Here is a 10,372-nt window from a genome sequence, read left to right as displayed (position 1 = left end):
CGGGAAGAGCAGAACTCCCCTGGTAAGGTAAAAAAAAAAACAGGGATTTGGGCAGGAAAGTTTGCCAGACCTCTGAGCCCAGAGAGTCAGAGGGAGACCGCGTGGCAGACAGCCGCGTCCCTTGGGACAGGCACAGCCCCTGACGGGGGAAAGGAGAACCGCAGGATTCCTGGCGCCACCAGGGAAATTGAGAGCTGGGTTCTGTGATCACGGAGGACTGAGCCTAAAGGGGGCAGCCTGAAGAGCTGACCTGACCATGCAGTCCCGGTAAGAGAAGAAGCTTACAGAAACCAAGCCTTCCCCGTTTCCGCGGCCGGCATTTGTTTGTTTGTTTTCACTGAATCCTGTTCATGGGACATTTCGGATACAGACACTCACCTGTGCTGAAGAGAGGGAGAGTGTGCTGAGGAGTGGAATCTGGGGAGAGACTGGGGAAAGAGGGGGAGCCGGGAGAGGTGGTAGTGAATTGAGTGCTGAGACACCCCAGAGCCCCGGACTGGGGCAGCCACCCGCTCCTGAGAGGGAGTCTCCTCCCCCCAGCCCCCAGGCAAGGAGCACAGCCACACCCAGATTCCACCCTGTACGAGATCAAGGATTAAGATAACCTGATCAGTCCCTGGGAGTTAACAGGGTCTGGCCTATAGGGGGATTTTCAATCCCAGCAACAACATAGCGCCGGTAACTAACTATTACGCAGTCAGCTCTGGGCAGTGAACTTCCACTGGACAGAGAGGCCCTATAGCCTCAGAGGCCAACCCCAGAACACTGCCACCCAGAGGCTGACCCACAAACTGACTCTTTGCTAAACACAAAATAAGGCAGTCTGGGAAATAAATGCGGCATGCTTTAAAATAAGGACTGTGGTTTACAACACAGAGGAACAGTATATCGCAGGGAAACTCAACACTCTCCTGAATACCTGGAAGGTCTAAGGCGAGCCACACTGAAGAATAGAAGAAACGAAGGACCTTCACTACTGCAATTTTTTTTCTTTTTTCACTTTTTAACTAAGAAACCAATTTTTTTTTTCATTCTTTTTTTTTCTGTTCTTTTTTTTTTCTTTTTTCTTTTCTTTTCTTTCTTTTCTTCTTTTTCCATCACCTGATTTTACCCTTTTAATTACTACCTTCTTATTTTTAACCAGTATTATTACTGCTACCATTTTACCATTTTTTAAAGTGCCATTTTATTTTTTCTTTATTTTATTTTGGGATTAGTGTTCACCATTCTATTTTCATCGTTATATTATTGGTTGTTTCTAGTTTGCATTCATATCCAGGGAGCTGTTGCTGGAATTTGTTGGGATTAATGGCTGTTCTATAGGAGTATTCTCCTCATATAAAAAATCTCTTCCCTCTTCCACTTCATTCTCTCTTTTCGCTCTTTTTTTTTTTTTTTCTTTTCTTTTCTCGCTTTTATTTTCCCCCTTCCTTTTTCCCAATTTCATTTTTGCACTCCCTTTTTTTGGTCCCTACTTTTCTTTTCCTTTTTCTCTTTGATCTTTTTCTCTTCCTTCTTCCTTATCCCCTAATTCTCTTAATTCAGGTGGTCACCTTTAATTGGGGTTATTAATATCGTGAATATATTTGTGTATAGTGCCTGGTACGTGGTGCCTTGTTGTGTTGTATTTTGTGCCTTTAAATCAACGCAGCAGATCCAAGCAACAGCAACCTCCTGAGCACCTCATCCTCTGCTGAGGAACAGCAGCTGTACGTGAAACCTCGCCCCACCAGCCGGAAGAGCCACCACAGCTGTGAACAGCACCCACCAGAGGAGCTGCTGCCAACTGAAGAGCAGCTGCTACCGCAACCGCCCGAAGAGCAACCACAGACCAAGGAGTCACTGCCACCAAGGGAGCAACCACTGAACAACTCAACGTCTAGATATGTCAGTGAGATCAAACATGGGTAGACAAAGAAACCCCCAAAGGAAAGAGAAGGAGGACTCTCCAGAAAAGCAGCTAAGTAATACAGAGGCATGCAACATGACAGATAAAGAATTCAGAATAAGGATCCTAGAGTGCATAAACCGGATGGAGGAAAAAATCGACAACCTCTGCAAGAAGCAAGAAGAAACAGATGAAAAAATTGATAACATATGGAAGAAGCTAGAAGAAACAGATGAAAAAATCGATAACATATGGAAGAAGCTAGAAGAAACAGATGAAAAAATCAACAACCTAAGTAAGACCCAAGAGGAAATGAAGAGTGATATAGCTGCAATGAAAAACTCCATTGAAAGTATCAACAGTAGACTAGGAGAAGCGGAGGACCGAATAAGTGAATTAGAAGACAAGGAAGCAAAACACACCCAAAATGTACTGCAATTGGAGAAAAAAATTAAAAGACAGGAGGAGAGCCTAAGGGAGCTTTGGGACAACATGAAACGAAACAACATACGAATAATAGGAGTACCAGAACAACAGAAGGATGAACAAGGATTAGAAAACCTACTCGAAGAAATAATATCAGAAAACTTTCCTGAGGTGGGGAAGAAAAAAGTCACACAAGCCCAGAGAGTCCCAAACAAGGTGAACCCGAAAAGACCCACACCAAGACACATCATAATCACCATGGCAAATGTTCAGGACAAAGAGAGAATCTTACAGGCTGCAAGAGAGAGACGGAAAGTTACATACAAGGGATCTCCCATTAGATTGTCAAATGACTTCTCAACAGAAACACATCAGGCCAGAAAAGAATGGACTGAAATTTACAAAGTGATGCAAAGCAAAGGACTGAATCCAAGAATACTCTATCCAGCAAGGCTATCATTCAAACTTGAAGGGGAAATAAGAAGCTTCACAGACAAAAAAAGACTAAGGGAGTTTGTCACCACCAAGCCAGCAATGCAAGGAATGCTAAAGGGACTGGTATAAAAAGAAGAAATAAAAAGCTCAGAAAGAAAACAGCCACACACACACACAAAAAGAAATGGCTACAAACAAGTACCTTTCAATAATAACTTTAAACGTAAACGGACTAAATGCTCCAACCAAAAGACATCGAGTGGCTGAATGGATAAAAAAACATGACCCATACATCTGCTGTCTACAAGAAACCCACCTCATTAGAAGGGACTCACACAGACTGAAAGTGAAAGGATGGAAAAATATCTTTCAGGCAAATGGAAAGGAAAAGAAAGCTGGGGTAGCAATACTTATATCGGACAAAATAGACCTCAAAGTGAAGGCCTTAACAAGAGATAAGGAAGGCCATTTCATAATACTAAAGGGATCAATACAACAAGAAGATATAACCCTGGTAAACATATATGCACCCAATGTAGGAGCACCCAAATTCATAAAAAAACTCCTGGAAAATATCAAAGGAGAGATCGACAACAATACAATCATAGTAGGGGACTTTAATACACCATTGACAGCACTGGATAAGTCCTATAGACAAACAATCAGCAAAGATACAGCAATCCTAAATGACTCACTAGATCAGATGGACTTAATAGACATCTTCAGAACACTTCACCCCAAAGCCAGAGAATATACGTTCTTCTCAGGTGCTCATGGGACATATTCAAAAATAGACCACATATTGGGTCACAAGCAAAGTATCCCCAAATTCAAGAAGATTGAAATCATAAAAAGCGTCTTCGCAGACCACGATGGCATAATATTAGAAATAAACTACAATAAAAACAACCCAAAATACTCAAACACCTGGAAGCTGAATAGCATGCTACTAAATATTGATTGGGTTACCAATGAGATCAAAGAAGAAATTAAAAACATCCTGGAAACTAATGACAATGAAAACACAACAATCCAAAACCTATGGGACACATTGAAAGCAGTCCTGAGAGGGAAGTTTATAGCTCTACAGGCCTATCTCAAAAAACAAGAAAAAATGGTAGTAAATCATCTAACTCTACAACTCAAAGAATTAGAAAGAGAGCAACAAGAAAACCCCAGAGTGAGCAGAAGGAAGGAGATAATAAAGATTAGAGCAGAAATAAATGACATAGAGACCAAAAAAACAATACAGAAAATCAATGAAACCAAGAGCTGGTTCTTTGAAAGGATAAACAAGATTGATAAACCTCTAGCCAGACTCACCAAGAAGCAGAGAGAGAGGACCCAAATAAATAAAATCAGAAACGATAGAGGCGAAATAACAACAGACCCCACAGAAATACAAATGATTGTTAAAAAATACTATGGACAGCTTTACTCCAACAAACTAGACAACCTGGAGGAAATGGACAAATTCCTAGAAAAATACAGCATTCCAAAACTCAATCAGGAAGAATCTAAAAATCTCAACAGGCCAATAACTATGGAAGAAATTGAAGCAGTCATCAAAAAGCTTCCATCAAACAAAAGCCCAGGACCAGACGGCTTCACAGGGGAGTTTTACCAAACATTCAAGGAAGAACTAAAACCTATCCTCCTCAGACTACTACAAAAAATTCAAGAGGAAGGAACACTTCCAAGCTCATTCTATGAAGCCAGCATCACCCTAATACCAAAACCAGGTAAAGACAACACAATGAAAGAGAATTACAGGCCAATATCCCTCATGAACATAGATGCCAAAATCCTCAACAAAATCTTAGCAAATCGGATCCAGCAGTACATCAGAAAGATCATACACCATGACCAAGTAGGATTTATCCCAGGGATGCAAGGATGGTACAATATCCGCAAATCAATAAACGTGATACATCACATAAACAAATTGAAAGAAAAAAACCACATGGTCATATCAATTGATGCAGAAAAAGCATTTGACAAAATTCAACACCCATTTTTGATAAAAACTCTCAGCAAGGTGGGAGTAGAAGGATCATACCTCAACATAATAAAAGGCATATATGACAGGCCCACAGCCAACATCATACTCAACGGACAAAAACTAACACCATTTCCCCTAAGAACAGGAACAAGACAGGGATGCCCCCTCTCACCACTCCTGTTCAACATAGTACTGGAAGTGTTAGCCATTGCAATTCGGCAAGAAGAAGAAATAAAAGGCATCCAAATTGGAAAAGAGGAAGTAAAACTGTCCTTATTTGCAGACGACATGATATTATACATACAAAACCCTAGAGATTCCATCAAAAAGCTACTAGACTTAATACATGAATTTGGCAATGTAGCAGGATACAAAATTAACCCCAAGAAATCTGAGGCATTTCTATACACCAATAGTGAACTTTCAGAAAGAGAGATTATAAAAACAATCCCGTTTACCATTGCACCGAAAAAACTAAGCTACCTAGGAATAAACTTAACTAAAGAGGTAAAAGACCTCTACTCAGAAAACTACAGGACGTTGAAAAAAGACATAGAGGAAGACATAAACAGATGGAAGAACATACCGTGTTCATGGATTGGTAGAATCAACATCATCAAAATGTCCATACTACCCAAAGCAATCTATAAATTCAACGCACTTCCCATTAAAGTACCAACAGCATACTTCAGAGATCTAGAACGAACTTTCCAAAAATTCATCTGGAATAAAAAAAGACCCCGAATAGCTGCAGCAATCCTGAAAAAGAACAAAGTAGGTGGGATCTCAATACCAGATATCAAGTTGTATTACAAAGCCACTGTTCTCAAAACTGCCTGGTACTGGCACAAGAATAGGCATATAGATCAATGGAATAGAATAGAGAGCCCAGAAATCGGCCCGAACCAATATGCTCAATTAATATTTGACAAAGGAGGCAAGAACATACAATGGAGCCAAGATAGTCTCTTCAATAAATGGTGCTGGGAAAATTGGACAGATATATGCAAGAAAATGAAACTAGACCACCAACTTACACCATACACAAAAATAAACTCAAAATGGATAAAGGACTTAAATGTTCGACAGGATACCATAAAAATTCTAGAAGAATCCAAAGGCCACAAAATCTCAGACATATGCCGAAGCAATTTCTTCACTGATACAGCTCCTAGGGCACTTGAAACTAAAGAAAAAATGAACAAATGGGACTACATCAAAATAAAAAGCTTCTGCACAGCAAAAGAAACCATCAACAAAACAACGAGAAAACCCACTGTGTGGGAAAACATATTTGCCAATGACATATCTGATAAGGGCCTAATCTCCAAAATTTATAGGGAACTCATACAACTTAACAAAAGAAAGATAAACAATCCAATCAAAAAATGGGCAAAGGACCTAAATAGACACCTTTCAAAAGAGGACATCCAGAAAGCCAAGAGACATATGAAAACATGCTCAAAGTCACTAATCATCCGAGAGATGCAAATCAAAACAGCAATGAGGTACCATCTCACACCTGTCAGACTGGCTATCATCAACAAATCAACAAACGACAAGTGCTGGAGAGGATGTGGAGAAAAAGGAACACTTGTGCACTGCTGGTGGGAATGCAGACTGGTGCAGCCACTATGGAAGACAGTATGGAGTTTCCTTAAAAAACTGAAAATGGAACTCCCATTTGACCCTGTGATCCCACTTCTAGGAATATATCCCAAGAAACCAGAAACACCAATCAGAAAGGATATATGCACCCCTATGTTCATAGCAGCACAATTCACCATAGCTAAGATCTGGAAACAGCCTAAGTGCCCATCAGTAGATGAATGGATTAGAAAACTGTGGTACATCTACACGATGGAATACTATGCTGCTGTAAAAAGGAAGGAACTCTTACCATTTGCAACGTCATGGATGGAACTGGAGAGCATTATGCTAAGTGAAATAAGCCAGTCAATAAAGGAAAAATACCACATGATCTCACTCATTCGTGGACAATAGAGACCATTATAAACTTTTGAACAATAATAGATACAGAGGCAGAGCTGCCTCAAACAGATTGTCGAGCTGCAGCGGGAAGGCCGGGGAGGGTTGGGGGGCAGGAGGTAGGGGGGTAAGAGATCAACTAAAGGACTTGTATGCACGCATATAAGCATAACCAATGGACATAAGACACTGGGTGATAGGGGAGGCTAGGGGACTGTCTAGGGCGGGGGGATAAAATGGATACATATGTAATACCCTTTGTAATACTTTAAGCAATAAAAAAAAAAAAAAAGAAATAATTAGGTCAAAGGTGTAAAAAAAAAAAAAAAAAAAAAAATCACAGGCATTTATACTTTGAATAGTTTGGCATTTTTTGCACTTATATGACTTTACACTTACAAAATTATTTTCTGTCATAATAAATATAAATTCATGTATTTTATATCAGATCTGTCTCTGAGAAAAGAAACATTTTGCAAACAATTTACAATAGAGTTCATATCTACTATGCCTACTAACAGTGTTACATTGATCGGGAAATCAGTAATATTTTGCTAGTGGTGCAAATGTTATATTATTTGCTTCTAAAAATACTATATGTTTTATAATAAATTATATGTTACTTGAAGTTTGGGCTTGTTAAATTGTTCATGGTTCACACAGTACTTTCTATTAAGTTTTAAGCATCGCTTTGAAAATATGGCATGCTGACCCTCTTTGTATCTAGAGATGCAATTAAAAATAATGGCCAAAATATTCAAGTGGTAGAGAGCGTTGGCAATATGACACTGAGAGTATTCATTTGACCTTCTTTTGTGGCTTGCAGGCATATAGTTTGTTTTTAAATGGATGGCACGTTAAAGATCTGCAGTCATGTCATTTTTCTCCTTGACAATTAGGAAGATATAGAAGGAGAAAACTTTCATGAAGAGAAATTCCAACTCGGCTACTACCCACACATCAATAACATCGAGTGTTTCCATAATGTAAATATACTTTAAATCTCTAGGGACTGAAGAAAGATCAGCTTTGTGTACACAGATTTTTCATTTGATAAGTAAACAATAGATAAAAAAAAAAAAGTGCCATAGTTCTTCATGGAGTGTTTCTGGGATTTAGAAGTGATTTACAGATATAATCAATTAAAAGATAAGTTACTTTAGTTAAGTATCCCATAATCTGTAACCATAAAAAAGATTCGGAAACCACATCAAAATTACAACTAAAATACTGAACAACTATCATTCAGAAATACCTGAATCTGGCTGAATGGAAGTCTTACAACTAGAGAAGTAAAGAAGAAAGCACACCCAAACTGGTAGATGGTGCAGAGGCATAGAACTCTGGTTGGGCTGGCCCAACACCCACATGTGGTATTTTTGTTTGTTTGTTGTTGTTTTGTTTTTAATCAGGAGGGATATCTCAGCTGTGGAAGCCTTCCTAGAGGAACAAGGGGTCCCAGACCCACACCAGCCCACCAGCCCAGGGTTCCAGAGCTGGGAAGAGAAGTCCCTGTTATTTTGGGCTGTGAAAACCAGTGAGGCTTGTGGCTGAGAGCTGGAGAACCAGGCAGTTCCTCTTAAAGTGCCTGCACACAAACTTACTGGGAGTCACTCCCTCTGAGCTCCAGCACTGGGCAATGGCTTTGGGAGGTTCCAGGGACATATGGGGAGGAACTGGATTGTCTGGCATCAGAGCAAGAACTCAGGGGCACCTTTCTCATAGACAGAGGTGTTTGCATGGGTCATTTTTCCTATGCTGAGAGAGAACCCGGCCTGCATGGCTCAGTGGTTGAGCATCTACCTGTGAACCAGGAGGTCAACATTCAATTCCTGGTCAGGGCACATGCCTGGGTTGTGGGTTCAATCCCCAGTGTGGGGTGTGCAAGAGGCAACCGATCAATGATTCTCTCTCAGCATTTTTTGAAAATATATATTTTTATTGACTTCAGAGAGGAAGGGAGAGGGAAAGAGAGATAGAAACATCAATGATGAGAGAGAATCATTGATTGGCTGCCTCCTGCATACCTCCCAGCTGGGGATTGAGCTCTCAACTTGGGCATGTGTCCTGATAGGGAATTGAAACATGACCTCCTTCCTGGTTCATAGGTCAATGCTTAACCACTGAGCCATGCGAGCCAGACAGGATCTAGTATTTATTCAAAGGGATTGAAAACTTATATCCACACAAAACCCTACACACAGATGTTTATAGCAGCTTTATTTGTTAATTGCCCAAACAGTAACACCCTCCACTGATTAGTTTGGGGGAGGTGGTTAAGTATAACATTTTTTTTCTATTATAGTTGACATTCAATATTACTTTATACTAGAGGCCTGGTGCATGAAAATTCATGCACTGGAGGGGGAGTCCCTCAGCCCGGCCTGCCCCCTCTCAGTCTGGGAGCCTTCAGGGGTGGGAGGCGACCTGGCAATCAGGGGAAGGTGATGCCCCCATCACACCTCTGCTGCTGCCACTGCCGGCAGCACGAGCCTAGTTCGGCCCTGGTTTCCTCAGCCTCGGGCCGGCCCTGGGCGGCTGGGGGGGCTGAGAGGACTTGGGGACTCTGGAGGCAGGCATGCAGAGTGGCCGGGTCCACCTGGGGGCGGGCCTGGCCTTGCCATGCACCTGCTGCCCAGGCAGGGGTGAGGGGACTGGGCACCATCATCTTGTGGCTGTGGGCGCTGCCATCTTTGAGGGCAGGGCAGTCAATTAGCATATTCTCTCCTTATTGGCTGTGGGCGTCACCATCTTTGCAATGGCATAAGGATCAATTAGCATATTCCCTCTTTATTAGATAGGATTAGTTTTATGTGTACAGCATAGTGGATAGACATTTATATAATTTACTAGAGGCCCATTGCCCGAAGATTCGTGCAATAGGCCTTCTTTCCCCTGGCTGCCAGCACCAGTTTCCTCTGGCACCCGGGACCCAGACCTTCACTCTGGCCACCACCTTCCATCTTCACGCTGGATACAGTCTTCTCTGTGGCTGGAGCCTTCAGTCTTTGCTCCTTGCTCCGGTGGGAGCCTTCAGTCTCCGGCCAGAACTGCTCCTGTAGCTCCTTCTGCCCCCCCACTGTCCCCCTCATAGCTTGATCGCTGCTTCGCCTGCAGACCTCGCCGATGGGCTCCTGGGTCCCGGGGTGTCGCCTTGCCTGCGGCCAGGCTTTCTGATCACGAACACAGGCTACAGGAAAGGGGGCTCCTGGGTTCCGAGGGGCCGCCTTGCCTGTGGCCCGGCTTTCTGATTACAATCATGATCACGGGCCCAGGCAAGGTGGCTCCTGGGCCCCGGGGTGCTGCCTTGCCTACGGCCCGGTTTACAATCACAATCACTATCACGGCCGCAGGGTCCCACCGCCCAGGGCCACACACGGGGGTCCCAGCTGGCGGCGGGGCTTAGGCGGCACAGGGGGGCCCGGATGGTGGCTCGTGCTGGCCCACCCTGCCTGCAGTATGCAAATTAGCCACCATCTTTATTGGTGGTTAATTTGCATATCACGCTGATTAGCCAATGGGTACAGTCAATTACCGTGTTTGTCTATTATTAAATAGGATGAAGTGATCCCCCAGATAAGTCTGCTACTTACCTGATACCATAAAATGTTTTTACAATATTATTGACTATA

Source organism: Myotis daubentonii, chromosome 3 (assembly GCF_963259705.1).
Source record: "Myotis daubentonii chromosome 3, mMyoDau2.1, whole genome shotgun sequence".
Classification (NCBI taxonomy): Eukaryota; Metazoa; Chordata; class Mammalia; order Chiroptera; family Vespertilionidae; genus Myotis; species Myotis daubentonii.
The sequence above is the reverse complement of the archived record's forward strand: the minus strand, read 5'-3'. Positions refer to the sequence as shown.